The sequence below is a fragment of the Henckelia pumila genome, chromosome 2, assembly GCF_033568475.1.
Source record: "Henckelia pumila isolate YLH828 chromosome 2, ASM3356847v2, whole genome shotgun sequence".
NCBI lineage: Eukaryota > Viridiplantae > Streptophyta > Magnoliopsida > Lamiales > Gesneriaceae > Henckelia > Henckelia pumila.
Window position 1 is genome coordinate 90692246 of NC_133121.1, and position 26912 is coordinate 90719157.

General features: G+C 37.7%; 1 non-coding gene across 1 annotated transcript; it reads left to right on the forward strand.

Annotated features, from left to right (window-relative positions):
• Nucleotides 1-3472: 3472 nt before the first annotated feature.
• Nucleotides 3473-3578, forward strand: LOC140885724 (small nucleolar RNA R71). The gene has a single exon (XR_012151141.1). It is a non-coding gene; the product is annotated as a small nucleolar RNA R71 (small nucleolar RNA).
• The last annotated feature ends 23334 nt before the right edge of the window (nucleotides 3579-26912 follow it).

Consider the following 26912-nt stretch of genomic DNA (forward strand, 5'->3'; position numbering starts at 1 on the left):
TTTCTTCCTTTGGTGATGATTGAGAACTGGAGGCATAACACCACACGAAAGAAAATTAGCAAAATCCGCAAACCAAGGAAGTTTAGAATTTACCTCAAAAAGATGTTCATCAGGAAATTGCTCCTTAATGAGTTCATGTTCAACTTTTCCTTCCAACTCCAAGCGAGACAGATGATCCGCTACTAAATTTTCACTCCCTTTCTTGTCTCTAATTTCGAAATCAAACTCTTGTAGTAAGAGTATCCACCGAATCAATCTTGGCTTGGCATCCTTCTTGGCAAAGAGATAACGAATAGCTGCATGGTCAGTATAAACAATTACTTTTGAGCCTATGAGATACGACCTGAATTTGTCGAAGGAGAACACCACAGCCAGCATCTCTTTTTCAGTAGTGGTGTAATTTTGTTGTGCTCCGTCAAGAGTGCGGCTGGCGTAGTAAATCGCCCGAAACATCTTATCTTTTCGTTGTCCCAAAACTGCTCCTACAGCATAATCGCTGGCATCACACATTACTTCAAACGGCTCCTTCCAGTCAGGCACAATCAAAATAGGCGCAGAAATTAGTGCCTCCTTGATTTTCGTGAACGCCTGCAAACACGCATTATCAAAAATAAATGATGTATCTTTTTCTAACAAATTACATAAAGGCTTAGTAATTTTAGAAAAATTTTTAATAAAGCGACGATAAAACGTGGCGTGTCCCAAGAAACTTCTAATGGCTTTCACATTATTTGGCGGTGGAAGCTTTTCAATCGCAACCACTTTTGCTCGATCCACCTCAAGCCCATTAGATGACACTTTATGCCCAAGTACGATGCCTTCTTGCACCATGAAGTGGCATTTTTCCCAGTTAAGCACTAGATTTTTCTCTTGACAACGCTGCAAAACAAGGGTCAGATTGTGCAAACAATGATCAAACGAAGACCCAAACACAGAAAAATCATCCTTAAAAATTTCCATGACTTCTTCCACCATGTCGGAAAAAATTGCCATCATGCACCGCTGAAAAGTAGCCAGTGCATTACACAAACCAAATGGCATTCTCCTAAAAGCATAAGTACCATAGGGACATGTGAAAGTTGTTTTCTCTTGATCCTCTGGCGCTATAGCAATTTGATTATAGCCAAAATAGCCATCTAAAAAACAGTAATGTTTATAACCTGCCAACCTGTCAAGCATCTGATCAATAAAAGGAAGAGGAAAATGATCTTTTCTAGTAGCCTTATTCAACCTTCTATAATCAATGCAAACTCTCCAACCAGTAACCGTACGAGTTGAAATCAACTCGTTTTTCTCATTTTTAACTACAGTCATACCTCCCTTTTTCGGCACAACCTGTACTGGTGACACCCAAGAACTGTCAGAAATAGCATAAATAATACCCGCATTCAATAATTTCAACACCTCAGCTTTTACCACTTCTTTCATCGCAGGATTTAACCTCCTTTGATGATCAACATAGGGATTATATGACTCCTCCATTAAAATCTTATGCATGCAAATATTGGGACTAATTCCCTTGATATCAGAAATTGACCAACCCAACGCAGATTTAAATTTTCTCAAAACTCTTAATAATTTATCTTTTTCATCATGAGTAAGAGAAGATGAAATAATTACCGGGTTAGTCGAATTTTCTCCCAAAAATGCATAACATAAATGACCAGGCAGTTCTTTCAATTCAGGAGTAGAAACTGATACCTCTTTTTCGACTTCCGAAGACAATGATTCAATTTTTTCTTGGCCATCTTTTTCCTTTGGCAAACTTTCAAGAGCGAGAAATTGCTCTCTAAGTTCCCAATCATCCCCATCAAATTGGGTTATGGAATTAATTAAGCACCTCGCCAAAACGTCCTCCAATTCCAATCCTGCACAAAAATTATTCTCATAAGAATTAGATAAATCAATGCGATTACAAGAATGTACCTCCTCTTGGTATTTCATGGTTTTATAGATATTGAAAGTGACAGCATCACCACCAACTCTTAGAGTTAGTTCACCCTCCTGCACATCAATTAACGCTCTGTCAGTCGCCAAGAATGGTCTCCCCAAAATTAGAGGGACATCTTGATCTTCTTCCATATCAAGCACTACAAAGTCAGCAGGAAAAATAAACTTATCTACTTTTACCAGTACATCTTCCACAACTCCTCTAGGATAAGTAAGAGAACGATCAGCCAATTGCAGAGTAATCGTGGTTGGTTTCACCTCGCCAAGCTCCAAAGACCTGAAAATAGACAAAGGCATTAAATTAATACTTGCACCTAAATCACATAATGCCCTATTAACAGTCGCACCACCAATAATACAAGAAATAGTGAAACTCCCTGGGTCTTTCAGTTTCTGTGGCAATTTCTTTTGTAGGATGGCGCTGCACTCCTCTGTCAACTTCACTGTTTCAAACTCTTCAAGCTTTCTCTTCCTAGCCATCACATCTTTCATGAATTTAGCATAGTGTGGCATCTTCTCCAAAGCATCAGCGAATGGAATATTGATATGAATTTTCTTGAAAATGTCAAGAAACTTAGAAAACCTCTCATCTAACGCTTTCTTCTTGAACCGCTGAGGATATGGTAGAACAGCTTTTGACACAAGCGGTTTCTTAGGAACAACTGCAGACTTGCTGGAAGTTTTGCTATCAGAATTTTTGGACTCCACCACAATCTCATCAACTTCCTCATCATCCACTGCCTTTGGATTATCAGTCCCAATTTCTTTACCACTTCTAAGAGTAACAACCTTACATTGCTCCCTAGGATTAACCTCAGTATTGCTAGGAAACACACCTCTCTGCTGATTATTCAATGCATTAGCCAGTTGACCAATTTGTGTTTCAAGATTTTTCATAGAAGCGCTCACATTGGTCAAGTGTGTCTCCATACTGTCAAGCCTATTTTCATTCCTCTTAAATCTTGTGGATGATTCTGCAATAAAACTACCCACCAAATCTTCCAACGATGCCTTACCCTCACCATTCTGAGTATTGAACCCCGGTGGAGGATTCAACACATTCTTATTGTTTCCATAAGAAAAATTCTCGTGATTACGCAAACTAGGATGATACTGATTGGGTACAGGATTACCTCGATAATTATTGTAATTCCTGTTGTTCACATATTGAGCTTGCTCCACACTCTCAAATCCATCAGCAGAATTTACGGTAGTCGCCAGTGATGCTGTCTCATTAGAACTTTGATTCCCTTTGGTCAGTGCAGCCAACTGTGTAGAAATAGTAGTCATCTGAGCGGTCAAAGCAGTGAATGCATCCACTTCATGAATTCCAGCAGCAGGCTTCCTTATTGCAGATCTCTCACTCGGCCACTGATAACTGTTAACAGTCATTTGCTCAAGCATCTCATAAGCCTGTTCAGGAAATTTAGAAAATATCGAACCTCCAGCTGCAGCATCCACAGAAATACGAGTTGGCCCATTCAAACCATTGTAGAATAATTCAATCTGTTCCCAGTCCGGAAAATTATGGTTTGGAAAATTTCTAAGCAACTCCTTGTACCGCTCCCAGGCTTCATACAACTGCTCAAAATCTTGCTGTTTGAATGTAGTAATCTCTATTTTCAACTGAGCCGACTTAGCAGGTGGAAAATACTTAGCCAGAAATTTGGAAGCCATATCATCCCATGTAGTGATACTCCCAAGAGGTAGTGATTGCAACCAACTACGAGCATTGTCCCTAAGAGAGAACGGGAACAATCGTAGTTTGATGGTGTCCTCAGTAACACCATGAATCTTTACTGTGTCAGCAATCTCCAAAAAAGTACGCAGGTGCAAATTTGGATCTTCAGTAGCTGCACCCCTGAACTGATTCTGCTGCACCATATTAATCAGAGCTGGCTTCAATTCAAAGTTATTCGCCGTGATGTTCTGCCGAGCAATCCCAGAATAATGTGTATTGATCACCGGTCGAAAGTGATCTCTGATCGGCACCTGAGCATTATTGACAGCTCTTTCCCTTTCTCTTTCTTCAGCCATTTGTTGCAACTCTTCTCTTCTAGCTTTTCGCAAAGCTTTAGCAGTTTTCTCGATTTCCGGATCAAAGAGCAGTGAGTCGTAACTTTGGCTTTTTCGCATAAACTGCATAGACAAAAATAAAAAAAAAATTTAAAATTAGAACCAACAAATAAAATAAAATGCTCTAAATCAAAATTAAGACTAATTAGCACAATTTAATATAAATCAAATAAAATTCATTCCCCGGCAACGGCGCCAAAAACTTGTTGCGTGTTTTTCGCTCGCAAGCGCATGATGTCAAGTTATAATACAGGACTTAAGTCCAGATCGTTCCCACGGAGAATGAATAAATGATATTATATCAAATATTTGCAACTAATATAATCCTAATCCTATGTAGAGCTACGAAGTTGATTTGATTTTTATAAAACTAAAATTTGCAAGAAACAAAACTAAATAACTACGAGTTCACGAGAAAAAAATTCAATAAGTGATGAATGCTAGAGGTTCGACTTCACTTGACTGTACACCACAATTTATTTCTAATGATTGTTCAATTATAAAATCTTCTAGTTTATTAGCCAAGAATCCCTATTATTTTCTACTACCTCTCTCGAGTGTCAAGCAGAAATTCGTATTCAATAACAAACTCAATATCTCTATCAAAGTTCAATTATTAAATCCGTTAAATAGCACAAGAATTCTTATAACAACTTCTATGGAGTTATATGCCTCTCGAACAGTATAAACACCAAAGATGTATTTTCCTATGTCGTATTCAAAATCTCCTCTCTCGAGTGATAGATTCTAAATAAAATATCATTCAATCTATGGCCAGTAAATTGAAAGCATTAAGATCAGGAAAACACACATAAACTGTGTGAAGAAATTTAAATATATAAATCAAAATATGTCAATCATGGGTTCCAGTCAAGATCCGTCTACCTCTAGACTAAGAAATTAGTTCATAACGCAATTCAAAATCAAATAACTCATGTTTTTCCAACAATCCATAAACTAAGAAAAACAGAGTTCAAAGAGAAAGTAGAACGAATTAGAATGAAGCTTCTCCGTCGCCGGATGCCGCCGTCTTCCGTCTTCGTACCGAATTCTCAAGCTCTTGTGCACTTCCAATCGCTCAATAGCCATCTTATGCTCTGAAAAATTCTCTCTAACCCTCGTATCCCTCAGAATCAGCCTTAAAATCCTTTCTTAAACTCGATCAAAAACTTTCCAAATTTTAGGATTGCGCAGCACTGGAGCGCTAGTCATTGGCGCTGGAGCGCCCGTCCAATTTCCTCAACAGCGCTGGAGCGCTGGTTTGATAGCGCTGGAGCGCTATTTCTTCGAATTTTCACCCTTCGGAAAGCTCCGTGTAGCGCTGGAGCGCTTGGCTTGTAGCGCTGGGGCGCTAGTCTGGGAAATTTTATTTCTTCTTCTTTTTTTTCAACTCTTTTTTCACCTCCTTTTCACTTCTTTTGGCCGATTAAAATGAATAACACTTAAATTCCTGCAAACAACACAAACAACAAGGAAAATGCATAATATCGCTCAAACACAACAAAAGCCAAGCTAAATCATATAAAATATAAGTGCATAAATTGCACTCATCAGATGCATTGCATATGTTCATACTAATCAAGGAAAGTTAAATCCTAGAGCCTTGAAAGGGATTTTTATAAGATATTAAAGGTTACAAAATTTGGTTATTGGATGATCTTAAATGCATAATCAGTTGGGATGTAATATTTAATAAGGATGAATCTTATAAGACTAACATGAAAAATTCAGTCATAGCCAGCTCTAAACAAGCTGAGCAGAATTCAAAGTTTCAGGTGGAGTCACAAGATCTGGACATCTTCTCAGATTCAGAGATTATTATGAAACAAGATCAAGGTGGAGAAACCTCTATAAAACCTGATAAGCACGATCATGAAAGTGCTGGACATGGTCAATCAGAAGCTGATTCTGAAACATATGAAGTGCTGAATCAAGGACAACCAAATGAGACTCAGAACGATCAGCAACTAAATGATTACATGCTTGCAAGAGACGGAGTTAGGAGAGAAATTAGACCACCTCCAAGGTTTGCAAGTTCTGATTTTACAGCTTTTGCTTTGAATGTGGCTGATCTTATTGAACTTGAAGAGCCGACTAATTACTCTGAAGCTGTAAAAAGTAAGAATTGTCCAGATTGGAAGAAAGCCATGGAAGAGGAACTTGAGTCATTAAACAAGAATAGCACTTGGGTTTTGATTGAAAAACCGAAAGGAACTAAGGTCATTGGGTGCAAGTGGGTGTTTAAAAAAAACAAGGTATTCCTGGGGTCGAAGCACCTAGATACAAAGCTAGATTAATAGCAAAAGGCTTTTCTCAAGTTGAAGGTATTGACTATCATGAAGTATTTTCCCCGGTTGTTAAACATACTTCAATTATGATCATATTAGCTATTACAGCTGTACACGACATGGAACTAGAACAATTAGATGTCAAGATAGATTTTCTACATGGAAATTTAGAGGAAAGCATCCTAATGACCCAACCTGAGGGTTTTGTTAAAAAGGGAGAAGCTGGAAAGTTTGTTTGCTACAAAAGTCGCTTTATGGACTTAAACAATCTCCAAGACAATGGTACTGCAGATTTGATGACTTTATGCTTCGAAGGGGCTTCCAAAGATCAAAATTTGATGGTTGTGTTTACTGTCAAAAGCTTCCAAATCTGTCATACATATATCTACTAATCTATGTAGATGACATGCTTATTGCATGCAAAGATCTAAAAGAAATACAGAAGTTGAAGGACATTTTCAATTCTGAATTTGATATGAAAGACCTTAGACCGGCAAAGCAAATTTTGGGAATGTATATTGTAAGAAACAGGAAGCTCAAGTCGCTATCAATATCTCAAGCAGGGTACTTACAAAAGGTTGTTGAGGTATTTGACATGAAGGATGCAAAAGAGGTAAAAACTCCGATTGGTGCACATTTTAAACTAAGATATGTCAAAGATGAAGATGCTGAAAATGAATCTGCACAAATGAAGAATGTTCCTTATACAAATGCAGTATGTAGCATCATGTATTCTATGGTATCAACAAGGCCGCATATAGCTTATGGCATGGGATTGGTGAGCAGATTCATGAGCAAGTCAAGTAGAGAACATTGGCAAGCTGTAAAATGGTTACTTAGATATATATAAGGGACAACCAATCTGAAATTAGTATACTCAGGAAACACACAATAATCTTGCGAAGTGATTGGATATTGTGGCTCGGATTATGCGGCTGATCTTGACAAAAGAAGATCATTATCTGGATATATTTTCACTATCAGTGGAAATGTTGTTAGTTGGAAGTCAAGTCTACAGCATGTATTAGCTCTTTCGACAACCGAAGCCGAGTATATCTCACTCACAGAAGCAGTAAAGGAAGCATTGTGGATTAAGGGATTTGTAACTGAAATAGGATATGGACAGAAGTATACAAGTGTCTTCTGTGATTCTCAAAGTGCAATCCACTTGTCAAATAATTCTATGTTTCATGAAAGAACTAAGCATATCAATGTGTGATTACACTTTTTTCGGGATATCATTTCTAGGAAGCTTGTTATTGTGAAGAAATTTGATACACAAGTGAATCCAGCCGATATGCTAATGAAAGTGATTCCAGTGAGCAAGCTCAAGGATGCATCGAGAATGCTCAATGTCCTGGAATGAATGCTGCATACAGTAGCTGTTAACTGTGTTTCATATGCATATTTTTGGTGTTAGTTTTGCATGCATTCATTTGTTATTGTTTTTGTTTTATTTAGTTTTAGCATGTTTTATTCATTTGATTGCATAATACTTTACCTGGTCCATTTTTTAGGGAATTATGGAAAAGTCAGATTTTTGTGCAGACATATGCTCGCTCAAGCGAAGGCTTATTCTCGCTCGAGAGAGCGAAAAAGTGACAATCGAGACAGAAGATTGCTCGCTCGAGCGAGAGTCTATGCTCGCTCGAGCGAGCGAGGCGTAAAAATTTACCTTCGGGGGAGAAGATTGCTCGCTCGAGCGAGAGCCTATGCTCGCTCGAGCGAGCTACGCATACAGAGTTTTTTAAAAAGGAAATTCTTGCTCGCGAAGGATACTATATTTTGAAGACCCTTGGGCATATAAATAGGAATTTATTTATCAGAATAGGGGTTACACACATCTTTTAAGGCAAGGAGGCGGCCAACATCATCTTCCATTCTTCTTTTCTTATTTTTCTTTTATTTTTGATTTCTAGTTGATGTTTTGGATTAACTCTTGTCTATGAACTATGTTGAACTTTGAGTAGTTTTTCTCTTTCGATCAAGGCCACATGATTGGGCCAGACAATTTATGTAGAAAACTCGTTTGTTTATTTGAAAATTTCAAACTTGATTTTATTTTATTGATTATCGAATTTATATTTGTCTTGTGAATTACCTGACCAGTTATTTGCTTGCATGTTAATCGATTCCAAGTCGGAGGAGGAGGTTTTGATTTCGATCACTTCGATATTCAACATGTTGTAAAACCAACTAGAAATAGAATTTGGTTTCAATGTGCGGTATAGGTGTTAACTGAATTTTCACAGTTATTCATGCATTCAAATTTGATTAGAATTACGAAAGATTAATCCGTCAAAATTTGAAGATATTAAAGGTTACAAAATTTGGTTATTGGATGATCTTAAATGCATAATCAGTTGGGATGTAATATTTAATAAGGATGAATCTTATAAGACTAACATGAAAAATTCAGTCATAGCCAGCTCTAAACAAGCTGAGCAGAATTCAAAGTTTCAGGTGGAGTCACAAGATCTGGACATCTTCTCAGATTCAGAGATTATTATGAAACAAGATCAAGGTGGAGAAACCTCTATAAAACCTGATAAGCACGATCATGAAAGTGCTGGACATGGTCAATCAGAAGCTGATTCTGAAACATATGAAGTGCTGAATCAAGGACAACCAAATGAGACTCAGAACGATCAGCAACTAAATGATTACATGCTTGCAAGAGACAGAGTTAGGAGAGAAATTAGACCACCTCCAAGGTTTGCAAGTTCTGATTTTACAGCTTTTGCTTTGAATGTGGCTGATCTTATTGAACTTGAAGAGCCGACTAATTACTCTGAAGCTGTAAAAAGTAAGAATTGTCCAGATTGGAAGAAAGCCATGGAAGAGGAACTTGAGTCATTAAACAAGAATAGCACTTGGGTTTTGATTGAAAAACCGAAAGGAACTAAGGTCATTGGGTGCAAGTGGGTGTTTAAAAAAAACAAGGTATTCCTGGGGTCGAAGCACCTAGATACAAAGCTAGATTAATAGCAAAAGGCTTTTCTCAAGTTGAAGGTATTGACTATCATGAAGTATTTTCCCCGGTTGTTAAACATACTTCAATTATGATCATATTAGCTATTACAGCTGTACACGACATGGAACTAGAACAATTAGATATCAAGATAGATTTTCTACATGGAAATTTAGAGGAAAGCATCCTAATGACCCAACCTGAGGGTTTTGTTAAAAAGGGAGAAGCTGGAAAGTTTGTTTGCTACAAAAGTCGCTTTATGGACTTAAAAAATCTCCAAGACAATGGTACTGCAGATTTGATGACTTTATGCTTCGAAGGGGCTTCCAAAGATCAAAATTTGATGGTTGTGTTTACTGTCAAAAGCTTCCAAATCTGTCATACATATATCTACTAATCTATGTAGATGACATGCTTATTGCATGCAAAGATCTAAAAGAAATACAGAAGTTGAAGGACATTTTCAATTCTGAATTTGATATGAAAGACCTTAGACCGGCAAAGCAAATTTTGGGAATGTATATTGTAAGAAACAGGAAGCTCAAGTCGCTATCAATATCTCAAGCAGGGTACTTACAAAAGGTTGTTGAGGTATTTGACATGAAGGATGCAAAAGAGGTAAAAACTCCGATTGGTGCACATTTTAAACTAAGATATGTCAAAGATGAAGATGCTGAAAATGAATCTGCACAAATGAAGAATGTTCCTTATACAAATGCAGTATGTAGCATCATGTATTCTATGGTATCAACAAGGCCGCATATAGCTTATGGCATGGGATTGGTGAGCAGATTCATGAGCAAGTCAAGTAGAGAACATTGGCAAGCTGTAAAATGGTTACTTAGATATATATAAGGGACAACCAATCTGAAATTAGTATACTCAGGAAACACACAATAATCTTGCGAAGTGATTGGATATTGTGGCTCGGATTATGCGGCTGATCTTGACAAAAGAAGATCATTATCTGGATATATTTTCACTATCAGTGGAAATGTTGTTAGTTGGAAGTCAAGTCTACAGCATGTATTAGCTCTTTCGACAACCGAAGCCGAGTATATCTCACTCACAGAAGCAGTAAAGGAAGCATTGTGGATTAAGGGATTTGTAACTGAAATAGGATATGGACAGAAGTATACAAGTGTCTTCTGTGATTCTCAAAGTGCAATCCACTTGTCAAATAATTCTATGTTTCATGAAAGAACTAAGCATATCAATGTGTGATTACACTTTTTTCGGGATATCATTTCTAGGAAGCTTGTTATTGTGAAGAAATTTGATACACAAGTGAATCCAGCCGATATGCTAATGAAAGTGATTCCAGTGAGCAAGCTCAAGGATGCATCGAGAATGCTCAATGTCCTGGAATGAATGTTGCATACAGTAGCTGTTAACTGTGTTTCATATGCATATTTTTGGTGTTAGTTTTGCATGCATTCATTTGTTATTGTTTTTGTTTTATTTAGTTTTAGCATGTTTTATTCATTTGATTGCATAATACTTTACCTGGTCCATTTTTTAGGGAATTATGGAAAAGTCAGATTTTTGTGCAGACATATGCTCGCTCAAGCGAAGGCTTATTCTCGCTCGAGAGAGCGAAAAAGTGACAATCGAGACAGAAGATTGCTCGCTCGAGCGAGAGTCTATGCTCGCTCGAGCGAGCGAGGCGTAAAAATTTACCTTCGGGGGAGAAGATTGCTCGCTCGAGCGAGAGCCTATGCTCGCTCGAGCGAGCTACGCATACAGAGTTTTTTAAAAAGGAAATTCTTGCTCGCGAAGGATACTATATTTTGAAGACCCTTGGGCATATAAATAGGAATTTATTTATCAGAATAGGGGTTACACACATCTTTGAAGGCAAGGAGGCGGCCAACATCATCTTCCATTCTTCTTTTCTTATTTTTCTTTTATTTTTGATTTCTAGTTGATGTTTTGGATTAACTCTTGTCTATGAACTATGTTGAACTTTGAGTAGTTTTTCTCTTTCGATCAAGGCCACATGATTGGGCCAGACAATTTATGTAGAAAACTCGTTTGTTTATTTGAAAATTTCAAACTTGATTTTATTTTATTGATTATCGAATTTATATTTGTCTTGTGAATTACCTGACCAGTTATTTGCTTGCATGTTAATCGATTCCAAGTCGGCGGAGGAGGTTTTGATTTCGATCACTTCGATATTCAACATGTTGTAAAACCAACTAGAAATAGAATTTGGTTTCAATGTGCGGTATAGGTGTTAACTGAATTTTCACAGTTATTCATGCATTCAAATTTGATTAGAATTACGAAAGATTAATCCGTCAAAATTTGAATAGTTTTGATTGTTCTAGAAATAGTCTTTTGAACAAATTAGGAAAATTCCCGTGAATTAAGATTAAGTCTAATGTCTTAGATGTACTACTTGTTACATGAATTGTCTGGTACCTACGTGAGTCCTTGATCGAGCTTTTCCCAAATTTGAATTAAATCCAAATTTTCTTGCTGCATTTTAGTTAATTTAATTTTATTTGCAATTTTAATTATTAGTTTAAAATCTGAATCACTTTTATTCATTAGTCTAGATTAAGTAGGAATAAATATAATTTGGTATTCATATTTATACAGTCCATGTGGGTTCGACATCTCAACCTTTGTCCACTATATTATAACTTGACCTGGTACGCTTGCCAGTTGATTTTTATCATACCGATTTTATCGGTCAAGTTTTTGGCGCCGTTGCCGGGGACTGTTTGATATCAGAATTTTTATTTCGCTTGAGATTAGACTTTATTGATTTTCGTAAATTATGACTATTATTTTTTGGTAATTTTCAGGTACCTTCTTTTGTGCATGCATAGCATTCGATCTAAGGAATTATTACCACTTTATTTGGAGATCGAACGCACGCTTAGCAGGATCTGAAAAGCCAAGAAATCTATCAATCTTGAATTAGAGTCAGAATCTGAATCAGAAGTTGAAATGGCGGACAACAGAACTGTTCTAGACATCATTCGTCCACCTACTGAAGGCTATGGATCTAGTATCATTCGCCCTGTTGTCGAGGCGAATAACTTTGAATTGAAGCCTTCAATCATTCAGATGATTCAGCTGCAAGCAAGATTTGGGGGTATATCTGTGGAAGACCCCTACGCTCATCTGGAGCGTTTTCTGTCGATCTGCGACACGTTCAAAGTGAATGGGGTACCATCTGATGCAGTGCGACTGCGGTTATTCTCATTCTCTCTACAAGGAGAAGCTGTTGAGTGGCTAGATGATTTGCCTACTGGTTCAATTACTACATGGGAACAACTTGTTCAGACTTTTCTGAACAAGTATTTTCCTCCCACGAAGATGGCAAAACTATTTTCTGACATCATATCATTCAGGCAGAAGGAAGCTGAATCTCTTCATGTGGCTTGGATCCGATTCAAAAAGATGTTGAGGATGTGTCCTCAACATAATCTTACTCAGAGCCAGCAGACTCAGACCTTCTACAATGGGACGGATCAATCTGTTCGATCCATGTTGGATGCTGTTGCTAACGGAAGCCTATTCATAAAGACACCGGCAGAAGCATGGGAAATCATTGGAAATATGGCTGAAAGCTACATTGGATGGCCAGATGCTAAGAAGGAGAAAAAGGCTGGAGTACTAGAAGTCGATGCACTGACAGCACTGAATGCCAAAATCGATGTTCTTACTCATCAGATGGCAGTTATGCAGGAAGCTTCAGCCAATCAAGTGCAAGATCAACAGCCCGAGGAACAAAAAGTATTTGAGGTTGATGCGGCGAATTTCATGGGAAATCAAGGGCGACAGCCATACAATCCCTACAGCAATACTTACAATCCTGGCTGGAAGAATCATCCAAACTTCTCATGGAAAGCTCCAGATCCTACCACCAACACATCAAAGCTGGTCGAGAAGAATCCCTCCTTTGAAGAAATCATGATGAAATATGTAGCGGGTACTGAAACTCGCCTACAGAATCAGGAGGCTATGCTGCAGAAGTTGGAAATTCAGATGGGGCAGATCGCAACACATTTGTCAAATCGCCTGATAAGTGCATTTTGTGTGCATTATTTCGTGATATGTTTATGTCTATTTTGTGTGCTTTCATATTATTTTTATGTGTTTTTATGTGTTTTAGTGCATGCTTGTGTATTTCACTCCTCGAGTTAATTTTGTAGGAAAATAATTTGTTGAAGAGTGAATTACGGAGCAGATTTGTTCAAAAACTCCAATTTAATTTTAGATAGATTCAAATCCAATCTCCATTGTTCAGAATGAAGTTCAAGATGTTTTAAAGCTTATGTCCAAATTTCAACTCTATCCGATGGCTAGATCTCGAGATATAAATTTTTCAAAATCAACGCTCGCAGCAGAATTTTAGTGTTGCGCGCGCGCGAGCGAGTTGCATGTTCAGACTTTGTTTTTTATTGCTGCGCGCGCGCGTGTTTCGGCGTCAGTTTTGTTCCGAAAAGTCCTATTTTGTGAAGGAAATTAATTGGTACAAGTTCCGGACCATATATATAGAAGATATAATATATTTTTGGGGGTTCCGAAGCTCCAGACGACAGACAGAGGCGGCGGCACGGGCGTGGAGATTGAAGACGCTCCATCAGAGTTTTTTTTTCTTTTCTTTTCTTCTTCTTATTTTTATTTTTGAATTATTGTTTTTAATTATTGAGTAGTTTATTTCAAACCAAGACGACGTGATTGGGCCGAACAAATTTATGTAAAAAACTTGGATGTTTGTTTGGGATTTTTCAGAGTTGATTTTATTTTATTGATTGTCAGATTTATATTTGTCTTGTGAATAGTATGATCAACTGTTTGCTTGCATGTTAATCGATTCCAAGTCGACAGAGGAGGTATTGATTTCGATCACTTTGATAATCAACATATTGTAAAACAGACTAGAAATAGAATTCGGTTTCAGTGTGCGATTTGGGTGTAAACTGAATTTTCACAAATATTTAATGCATTCAAATTTGATTAGAATTACGAAAGATTAGTTCATCAACATTTGAATAGGTTTGATTGTTCTAAAAATAGACCTTTGAACAAGTTAGGAGAATTCCCGTGATTTAAGATTAAATTTGAGTCCTGAATCGGCTACATGTTACATGATTTGTTCGGTACCTACGTGTGTCTTGGTTGTCTTGTTTTAATTAAATTTTTTTTTACTATTTTAATTCTTATTTTTAAGCAGTTTTTATTTTAAATTATTATTTTATTTAAATTAAATTGCGCTTTATGATTTTGTCTAGATTAAGCTAAATAATTAATTTTTGAGAATTGACTGCAGTTCATGTGGGGTCGATACTTGGACTCTCAGTCCACTTTACTATTACTTGACCTGGTACGCTTGCCAGTAGATTTTTATCAAACCGATTTTGTCGGTCAAGTTTTTGGCGCCGTTGTCGGGAACTGTTTAGTTAATATTAGGATAGATTATTTGATTGAGACTAGACATTTTTTTCCCTTCTATCTTTTCGTTCTTTTCGTTATTTTTAATTTTAATTTTAATTTTTCTTTGCTTGTGAGGTACTTGGAGATGGATCATCAACGGGTATTCACAAGACTTAGCCAACAATACTCAGAGTCTTTCTATGCTGCTTGGGGGAGATTCAATGAATTGGCGAACAGATTTCAATGTCATCAATTTTCGAACTACACGCTCACTCAGATTTTTTATGGTGGTTTGGATAAGACTACAAGAAGTTGGGTGGATTATGGAGCTTTGGCCACCGGCAGTCACCTGTTCAGAAGAGATGACGACAGTGCTATGCACTTCTTAAATGATATGGCGGATTTCGACTACCATTGGCATTGTGATCCTTCATTGCAAGGTTGGAGTCACAAATATCCTCCAGAATTCAACAAAAAAATTTGCGAACCAACCACTGGAGCAGCAAGAAGAGTGTGTAGGGTATTTTGAAGATCATGTGGCTCAGTTGGAGAATTTTGTGAAAAGGCAGGAAGAGACAAACAGTTCTTCGAAAGCCGCATCAAATTTTTGAGTCTTTTGGATGAACAGATTGCGCTTCATAGAGAACCAGTTTCTGAGATCTGCCAAGAGCGTGAAGTAATTGAGCCAGAGCATGAGGAAATAATTTTTGAGGAATCTTCTTGTGAGGATGAATCAAAAGTGACAATGAAGGAGGAAGAAACATACAAGGCTACATATTTTACCTCGTCAATGGTCGTTCCATGTGCACCGTTAGAAGATTCTTTCTTGCCATTGATGCCACCTCCAGCATATTCCATCCTCTATGAGCTATAGCCTAGATTCGGAGTCTTATTCCAAAAGAAAAATTTTAGACCAAGTGTTGTTGGACCGACGAGCTTACAAAGTATATATCACGCCAAGCTTGAGGGCGAAGGAAATCAAGACCCATACGTAGAGTCGTATGATTCTTACTATGGGCGGCAGCCGCTCTTTGATGGTTGCTTCTGCATAGTCGGGCATTAGACTATAAATTTAGCGCCGAATGGGAGGCAACCCAGTGTTCTTTCCCTTGTTTTTTATTTTATTTTTGGTTTTTGTTTTTTTATTTAATTTTTACTTCTCTCATTCCAGTTTGCCGAACCTGCCGATATACACAGTCTGCTGCTGCTTTCCCAGCTGATACTGTCAAGAATAAAGAGGATGAATCGAAAACCAGGGGAGTGTTATTTTTGTTCTCATTGTGTTTTTTGTTCGTCTTTGCATTTGTGTGTTTGTTATACATTCTGTTCATTGTTTTGAGGCATTGAGGGCAATGCTTTGGATAAGTATGGGGGGGTAGACTAGTTTATTGCATTGTTTGTTATGTTTGTGTTGCATATGTCATGTTTTGTGTTTGTTTGCATCTAGTCTGTTTTTGTTGTTGTTTGTTTTGTCTTGCATGAGTAAGATGAGTCATAATAGCCAATGATGATGAAGTTTATTTAAAAAAATTGGATTTTTGAAAAAATTTGCTCTTGACTTGACATGAGAAACTGTAGGTTGAACCGTGAATATTTATAAGCACTTGTGTTAGACCAGTGGAGCGTAACAATAGATTTGATGAAGTTTCTGTCTGTTTGACCATTGCACAGTAATAGGTGGTTTGTGGATCTTGATTGTGTCTATGAATTTTGATGAGGATCTAGTTTACACTTATGATCTTGGCCGCACCTAGAAAAAAAAAATTTTACAACTCCATCCGGGCTTGGACAATGATTGAAATCCTAATCATTGCTCCATAGCTAAGTTTGTGGGTAAAATGGGGTTGATGCTCCATCCAGGCTATAGACGAGGGGATTAAAAAAAAGAAAAAGATTTTTCGTATCCTAGCCAGTTATAGCTAAGTCAGCGGGTAATTATTGGGGCTAAAGCAATACCGGGTGCAAAATCCGGAGGTGAGTAATTCATTATCTCAAGGGAGGTGAGTTTAGTCTAGAAGTCGTTGGAAGAAATGGGCACTTGAAGAGTGAAACTTGCACTAATTTGTCATAGGTCGCTAAGCAGTTTTGAAACGAATTCGGTCTAAGTTGTATGAAACTGGAATGACAGTTCACACACACACGTTCACGTTAACCGAAGGTGTATTATGAAAAGTTGAGAGCATGTGAGATTTTGTTTTGTGATTGAACTTCTTGGAGGCTGTTCACATTCATGATTCGTCCTCACTTATGTTTTTGTTTTCATGTTGTTTTTGCATGTCTTGCTCGAGGGCGAGCAAGAGTTAAGTATGGGGGTGTTGATAAGTGCATTTTGTGTGCATTATTTCGTTATAGGTTTATATCTATTTTGTGTGCTTTCATATTGTTTTTATGTGTTTTAGTGCATGCTTGTGTATTTCACTCCTCGGGTTAATTTTGTAGGAAAATGATTTGTTGAAGAGTGAATTACAGAGCAGCTTTGTTAAAAAAATCAAATTTAATTTTAGATAGATCCAAATCCAATATTCACCGTTCAGAATGAAGATCAAGATGTTTTAAAGCTTCTGTCCAAATTTCAGTTTGATCCTACGGCTAGATCTCGAGATATGAATTTTTCAAAATCGTCGCTCGCAGCAGAATTTTAGTGTTGCGCGCGCGCGAGAATGGAGCTCGCGCGCGCGCGATTTGCATGTTCAGACTCTGTTTTTTATTTATGCGCGCGCGAGGCTTCTCCAGGCGCGTGCGCGCGTGTTTCGACGTCAGTTTTGTTCCGAAAAGTCCTATTTTGTGAAGGAAATTAATTGGTACAAGTTCCGGACCATATATATAGAAGATATAACATATTTTTGGGGGTTCCAAAGCTCCAGACGACAGACAGAGGCGGAGGCTACGGGCGTGGAGATTGAAGACGCTCCATCAGAGTTTTTTTTCTTTTTTTATTCTTATTTTTATTTTTGAATTATTGTTTTTAATTATTGAATAGTTTATTTTCAACCAAGACGGCGTGATTGGGCCGAACAAATTTATGTAGAAAATTTGGATGTTTGTTTGGGATTTTTCAGAGTTGATTTTATTTTATTGATTGTCAGATTTATATTTATCTTGTGAATAGTCTGATCAACTGTTTGCTTGCATGTTAATCGATTCCAAGTCGACAGAGGAGGTATTGATTTCGATCACTTTGATAATCAACATATTGTAAAACCGACTAGAAATAGAATTCGGTTTTAGTGTGCGGTTTGGGTGTAAACTGAATTTTCAAAAATATTTAATGCATTCAAATTTGATTAGAATTACGAAAGATTAGTTCATCAACATTTGAATAGGTTTGATTGTTCTAGAAATAGACCTTTGAACAAGTTAGGAGAATTCCCGTGATTTAAGATTAAATTTGAGTCCTGAATCGGCTACATGTTACATGATTTGTTCGGTACCTACGTATGTCTTGGTTGTCTTGTTTTAATTACATTTTTTTTTTACTATTTTAAATCTTATTTTTAAGCAGTTTTTATTTTAAATTATTATTTTATTTAAATCAAATTGCGCTTTATGATTTTGTCTAAATTAAGCTAAATAATTAATTCTTGAGAATTGACTACAGTCCCTGTGGGATCGATACTTGGACTCTCAGTCCACTTTACTATTACTTGACCTGGTACGCTTGCCAGTAGATTTTTATCAAACCGATTTTTCCGATCATCGCCCTACTGAAACTTTACCGAGTAACACCGAAACAAACCCCAAGGGCGTGAATGCTATCATGATCGTGACTCGAGCACAATCTGAAAATTCTAAGAAGATGGTAGAAGAGAAAAATATGGAGGGGACGAAAATTTCAGAAGTCAAGGAGGATGTGCGCACTGAAAATTTCTCCATGGCAGGTAAGACTTCAAAATTTGAAGTTAATAATGATGTTGATATTTCTACATTACCTTTCCCTCATAGAGCGAAGCAATTATTATTTGATCATCAATTTAAAAATTTTCTTGAAATCTTCAAGAAACTACATATTAACATACATTTTTGCAGATGCACTAGCTCAGATGCCGAACTATGCCAAATTTCTGAAGGACTTGCTGAAAAATAAAAAGAAGTTGAATGATGTGACGAAGGTCACAATGAATGAGAAGTGTTCGAATGTGCTTCAGAAGGAACTCTCACAAAAATTTCACGATCCTGGGAGTTTCTCCATACCTTGTCATATTGAAAATTCTAAGTCGATAATGTTTTGTGTGACTTAGGATCGAGTATAAATTTGATGTCTCATGCACTTGCTAAGAAATTGGGTATATGCAACAGTGAACCGGAAAATATTTCTCTTAAATTTTCTTATGGATCTAGTAAATACCCAAGGAGGATAGTTGAGAATGTTCTAGTCAAGATTGAGAAATTTATTTATCCTATTGATTTTGTTATTCTTGACATGAATGCAGATTGTGAGGTGCCTCTGATTTTAGGGAGTCCATTTTTAACCATGAGTAGGGCGTTAGTTGATGCTGAGAAAGGAGAGTTAATATTGAGACTGAATAATGAGCAAGTGGTGTTTAATATGCTTAAGTTGGCTAATGATAATCCAAATTTAAAATCTTGCTCTGATGTCAAATTTATTGATGTGTTTCATGTTATAGGTGATGAATGTCAGAAGGTTCAGATCTCCGCAGGGATTAGTCCATTGCAAAGTTCTATAGAGATGTAGCATGCAAGTGCAAGACTGATCTGAATTTTTCCAAGTCGAGGGATAAGCCACCTTGAATGTTGCCACTAAAGGGAGGTACAGTCGGGCTATAGACTATAAATTTAGGGCTGACCGAGAGGCAACCCGGTGCTCTTTTTCCTACTCTATTTTGTTTTTGTTTTCTTTTATTATTGTTTTAAGTTTTTTTTTAGTTTTATTTGTTTTCCTCGTTTTTTTTTGAAAAAAATAAAAATATTTTTTTTAAATGTCTCGCTCGAGCGAACTATTCTCTGTTGAAGTTTTGTTTTTGCAAACTTTTCTCGCTCGAGCGAGCACCCTAGCTAGCTCGAGCGAGAAACACTCTGGCCCCGACTTTATTTTAGGCTCGCTCGAGCGAGAGTGTCTTATACAGAATAAGTCGGGACGCCCCCTTCTTCTCTCCCTCACTTCTTCTCTCAATTTCTTCGAACCCTAAACCCCTAAATCACTCATAATTCGAAATTCTCACAAATTTGCAGGCTAAGCAATCCCGTGCATCTCACTATTATCTTCTCCGTCGGACATCACCTTATCACCTACGATTGTGCGTCGTTCTCCTCCACGCCGGACGTTCACTCACGATATTCATCATAGTCCGCCGCCTCTATGCCGATTCAGCCGCACGCCACCGATCTCTTCGCCGGAAATCCATACATCTTCTCCGCCGCACCTCCAAATTCCTCTTGTTCACCAGTTTGCCGCACCACCATCACACAAGTCTTGCCGAAATTTGCTAGTCCACTTTAAATTCGATGGGTCCAAAACAAGCACGATTGGATGGCGCCTCTTCATCCCAATGAGCTCCGGCGTCTTCGTCTTCCTCGGGCATCGCCGGAAAATTTGTAAATGCCACTGCAAAAGAAAGGTATGACCGAGCTAAACTGAATCGCACCCCTATTCTTGAGAGGGGTGTCGAATTAACTCATAGGGACAGTGCGGTCACAATTTTTATTCATCATCGGAATTGGGTTTTTTTTGTCAACAACCAAAGGCTGCGGTTGTGCCTTTAGTTAGAGAGTTTTATGCTAATGCTGCTAAAAGAGAGGATGATAAAGCCTATGTTAGAGGGAAAGTAGTTTCTTTTGATGAAAATGAATTGAATGCTTTACTTCAGACTCCTGCTGTTGATGATAGTTTGTATCAAAGTTTGAAGGTCGACCCCGGCTATAATGAAATTTTGCTGCAATTGTGCTATGAGGGGGCGGCTTGGCATGACCCGATTGCATATCTACATTTTTCGGAAAAATATCTGTTGTTGGACGAGTCCACTTGGTTCGCATTTGATGCAAAGCGTTTGATGTCTATATCTCATACGAGTAGTGTGAACATGGTGACTTCCATTCTGTTGTATGCCTTGAGTTTGGAGTGGCCGATCAATGTCGGTCGGCTTATTCATAGTGAGATTCGTCGCTCCATCTATACGTCATCCCCCTTGGGCCTTTTCTTTCCCAGCATTATTTCAGAGTTATGCATTCAGGCTGGGGTCCAGGTTCGAGCTGACGAGGAATGGCAGCAGCCACGACAGCCCATTGATGCCGCACTTGTTGCGAAGAATAAAGCGAAGAGGAAGAAGGACTTTCATCATGCCGGACGAGCGAGTTATAGTTCTGCTCCTGTACCTCCACCACGGCATCCCCGTCGTAGGCCATTTCCTGAGGCCATTCATGAGCTCACTGATTTTGCTCATGTTCAGAATGATTTTATGGCAGCTGCGACCGCCAATTTTCAAAGGATGGATGCTCTTCTTGAAAGAGTGGGTGCCCGGTGAGCCAACTTGTGGCTAAGGGCTTTGATGACTCTTTGTATAAACAATTTTTTGTTTAATATAATTTACACTTTTATTAATGGCAATTATCTTTCTTCATATTGTTATATTGTGATATACCGTTGTTATTTTGATAAAGACCTTGAATATACTATAGTGTATGTAAGATGTGGTAGAACATGGGGATGTCTATCATGAAACACATCTTATAGTCACTGTATATTCTAAACTGTTCCTAGTCGATTGAGCCGTCCGATAATAAGGATAAGGATCGCTCGAGTTTGAGACTAGCATTTGCGATGCAGAGTACCACGTTTCATTGGTAAGGAACATAGAGATGTTCGAAGCATGCAAATGGATATTCATATGATGAATGATCGAACTACCCTATCCGGACTTTCCAAGTGGTTATCACTTATCGAGTGGATAAAGTCCGCGGTTTTGGTTGTACACCATTAGTCCTTACTACTTGAAACATCATTGAGACTCTATATGCTAGTACTGTGCTTTGGCTCGTTTACCGACTCTATTGGGGTCATCAGGTGTCGGGATTGGGTACAGTTACAACACATATAGGAGTCGATGCTTTGTTGTCAAGGATTCACCACATACTTGCGAGTGTGGATATCCTATGCGATCTGAGGAGATATTAGTGTGACGAATCTCTGGCCAGAGTACATGATGTGATTTAAGAAATGTTTTCTTAGTAGCACATGCGATGTCACTATTTGATCTTCAAGATGCATTGCATAGTTATCGAATCTCGAGCGACTCTCGATATACCAATGGTTGTTGATTCGATCGGGATATATGGATGAAGGGACCGTACTGTACGCTAACCAAAATCTATTGGTTCTTGTAGGCACTATCAGTGATACCTAGGGAATCATGGGGCGATGTTGCTAGACGCTCTTACCATGATTCGATGGGCAAGTCGGAAATTGTTGTTCCGAGTCACAAGGAGTTGTGAGCCCACGGCTAGCTGTATCCCTGAACCATTGAGGGTCACACAGTGTAATGGATTTTTAATCCCCGTTGAGATAGTTAAATTTAAAGAGTTAAATTTAATGAACGAAGAAGTTGGACTTCTTATTTAAGAGTAGAGGAGTAAGATTTTCTAAAATGACATAGGGATGGCCATTTTTGGAAATCACTGAATTCGGATTCAGAAAAATTTATCTTGACTTTAAAAGGTGCAGAAATGGTTTCTGTGGACATTGGTGAAATCGGTTTATCAATCGGAGTCACGATGAATTTTATATTAATTTCTGAACATGCGGGCTTTGCTTGTCGGGCTTGAACTTATGACTAATGGGCCCTAAGCTGTTAGTGGCCTACATTATAAATAAGTTATTGCAGTACAGAAATTACACACAACAGGTCACAATTTTCGAAAAAACCCTATTTTTCTATCTGAAGTGGCCGACCCCCTCTCCCCTCTGCTCAGTAAAATCCAGTCTGTGAATTTTGAATTGCAGTCTGGTTTAACGGATCAAATTCGTTAATCTCTTCGTAGAAACTTCTGATAGATTTTCTAGTGCAATCTATCAGAGGAATTAAATATCCGTTCGTGGACCTGATTGAAGAACAGTTCGTCCATCAGTTCCAGGGATATACAACAAGAGCAGAGAAATCTGTTGGTGTCCAAAATCTCGATTCGAGATTAAAGGTAAAAATTTTATAATTGTTATTTAATTTTTACACACACAATTTAATCGTAAGGTTGATACCTATTATGGAATCGTTCCATACAAAAATTTTAAACTTCCACTGCACTGGGTATCAATCCTAATTGATCTGATCGCCGGGTTATCCAACAGTGGATGATAAGATATGATCTTATGTATATATTGAGTAAAATATGATTTTATGTATAAAATTGGATTTTATAGATAAAATATGATTTTATTTGATAAAAAGATAAAATATGATTTTGTATGTAAAATAAGATTTTATGTATGAAATATGATTTTATCCTTTTAAATTTAAATTGCCATTGCATGTTATCCAATAAATTAATTTTGAATTAAATGTTATTGGATAAGGATGATCGATTGCCATGACCAATTTTGTAGGTGTATGTTAGGAATTTACATTTGTTTTATTGTTGTTGGTTTTATTAATGGGCCTGGTTTATGGCCCAATATGAATGTCATATGTAATAAAAGTGGGCTTGGTTTATGGCCCGTTCCCACCCCTTAAAAATGTATCCCCTACTTGTCATTGTTATTTATTGTAAATACATTAGATTTAGTGGGAGATCAAGATTTGAAGATGGAGGTGGGCCCAGCAGACAATAAAGACAGAAGAAATGTAAATTGGAAGCAAATGTAATAGGATTGCATTGCATACTGCATATTACCTAGGATTGGACTAAGACTCGTGATTGGCAACCACGGGTCGATTAGAAATGGAATCGATCATCCTATATAATATGTGATATTATAGTTGTATGCATGTTTTAGACATAATTGTGTGAATCCGGCAAGCATACAAAAATTTTAAAAATGATGAGACAAATTTTTATAATTAAAATCCCTCATTTTAAATATAATTTAAAATTGATATCAAGATAAATAAAGGAAATTTAAATTTGTTTAAATGTTCCTACCTTCCATCAACGATCAATGTATGAGATGCTACCCGCGGATACGGTCCGGCTCATATTATTGGGGGGGCCCGTTCGTCGGAAAGCTGTACATTGGATCGACACATGTTGTAAGTTGGGTGGAACTCCCATGGGATCGACTCATATTATTGGGGGATCCACATGGCGACCGTCCATCACAACTTAATATTGATGGGTCATCTTGACATGTCACAATAAACGGCGTCATATTATTGGGCCCTTATTGGACATGAGGTAAAAACGTGGAGGTTGCTTTGAAAGCAATTGGGCTCTACCTTTTGAAAATTATGGTTGGCTGATATTATTCGGGACCATAAGTTTGTCAATTGGACTCCATGTTCTCACTAAGGAAAACAGTTTCCCGTTTTCACTAGAGGGTAGTGAAATCGTTAAAATAGTGGGAGTGAGATTCATAAAATAAATTTCGCCTATTTTATGTCTTAGTAAATTGCTTAAAAAATCACTGATATTTGTCTGTTTCTTTTCAGTATTTCATAAGATGAATTCGCGTAATCCACTTTTCTCGATCCTCGAACAAAATAAGTTGACTGGCGCAAACTATACGGAATGATTCCGTAAGTTGAAGATTGTCTTGACTTCGGAGAAGATGCTCTACGTGTTAGAAAAATCTCCTCCAAAGGAAGCACCAGCTGACGTAAGTCCGGAGGAGTTAGCCAAGCTTGATACATGGTGGGACCATGATATCAAGACCAAATGCTATATGCAATGTTGGAAAACGCGGCTCTCTGATCAATCACGATTGATACCCGATGCAGCGGAAGTTTAAAAATTTTATCATGGAACAATTCCATGGTGTGGGTATCAACCGTTCAACGATTAAATTATTGTGTGTGTAAAATTCAAATAACAATTAATTAAATTTTACCTTCAATCTCGAAGCGAGATTAATGGACACCACACAGATTTCTCTGCGCTTCTTGTATCTCCCAGGAACTGATGAACTCCTTCAATCAGGTCCACGAATGGGGTTTAAATCCCTCTGATAGATTGCACTAGAAAATCTATCAGAAGTTTTTCTGCGAAGAGATTAAACGAATCTGATTCGTTATTCCTGACTGCAATTCAAAATCACAGACCGGAATTTCTCGGGCAGAGTATGGGAGGGGTCGGCCGATTATTACTTTGAGAGGCTAGGGTTTTCGCTTTTGCTTCTCAAAAATAATGAGCTGTTGTGTGTAATTTCTGTACTGCAATAACTTATTTATAATGCAGGCCACTAACACTTAGGGCCCATTAGTCATAAGCTAGGGCCCGACAAGCAAAGCCCGCACGTTCAGAAATTAATATAAAATTCATCGTGACTCCGATTGATGAACCGATTTCACCAATGTGCACAGAAACCATTTCTGCACATTTTAAAGTCAAAATAAATTTTCCTGAATCCGAATTCAGTGGTTTCCTAATATGTCCATCCCTATGTCATTTTAGGAAATCCTACTCCCTTACTCTTATTTAAGAAGTCCAACTCCTTAGTTCATTAAATTTAAAAAACTCCATTACACTGTGTGACCCTCAATGGTTCAGGGATACAGCTAGCCGTGGGCTCACAACTCCTTGTGACTCGGAACAACGATTTCCGACTTGCCCAACGAATCATGGTAAAGCGCCTAGCAACATCGCCCCATGATTCCCTAGGTATCACTGATAGTGCCTACAAGAACCAGTAGATTTTGGTTAGCGTACAGTACGGTCCCTTCATCCATATATCCCGATCGAATCAACAACCATTGGTATATCGAGAGTCGCTCAAGATTCGATAACTATGCAATACATCTTGAAGATCAAATTAGTGACATCGCATGTGCTACTAAGAAACCATTTCTTAAATCACATCAAGTACTCTGGCCAGAGATTTGTCACACTAATATCTCCTCAGATCGCATAGGATATCCACACTCGCAAGTATGTGGTGAATCCTTGACAACAATGCATCGACTCCTATATGTGTCGTAACTGTACCCAATCCCGACACCTGATGACCCCCATAGAGTCGGTAAACGAGTCAAAGCACAGCACTAGCATATAGAGTCTCCATGATGTTTCAAGTCGTAAGGACTAATGGTGTACAACCAAAACCACGGACTTTATCCACTCGATAAGTGATAACCACTTGGAAAGTCCGGATAGGGTAGTTCGATTATTCATCCTATGAATATCCATTTGCATGCTTCGAACATCTCCATGTTCCCTACCAATGAAACGTGGTACTCCGCATCGCAAATGCTAGTCTCAAACTCGAGCGATCCTTATCCTTATTATCGGACGGCTCAATCGACTAGGAACAGTTTAGAATATACAGTGACTATAAGATGTATTTCATGATAGACATCTCCATGTTCTACCACATCTTACATACACTATAGTATATTCAAGGTCTTTATCAAAACAACAATAGTATATCACAATATCACATTTAGTTTTAACACATTGTTGCAACATTACTTGTATTTTTCATGAACATGTTAATTCTAATGATAGTGTTTTATCTCAATGTATTCTCGTCATGAAAGCAAAATGAGAAAAATATTTTTTGCTCATTCCTGAAATTTTTTTATGTGCTTTTGTTTTAGATCCTAGACTTAAATTAGATGGCTTAAGCGACATGTTAACATTATATTATGAATCTTTGGAGCCTATTGCGAAAACGATTCCTTCTATCTCATTGATTTTGTTTAATATTAAAACTCATTTACTTGATATTTATAATGAATATAACATCAAATATGGTGGACAAATTGTTTCACATGAAACACAATCCACTGCAACTAGTAATGTTTCTTCTAAACTTACTAAAGCACAACTTTTATTAAGGGAACAGACGAAACGTCCACAAGGATCCTCAAGTTTCAGTCAGGAACTTGAGAATTATTTTACCACTACTTTTGATTTTAGTGATACAGATGAGGAAAACTTCGATATTTTGAGATGGTGGTCGCAAAAAACACAAATATATCCAATTTTGGTTATAATGGCAAAAGAAATTCTAACTTGTCTGGTTTCAACAGTTGCAGTGGAGCAAGCATTTAGTATTGGAGGAAATACATTGGACGAGAGATGTTCTAGCTTAAGGCCGGAAAACTTGGAAGCCCAATGTTTGCTCAATG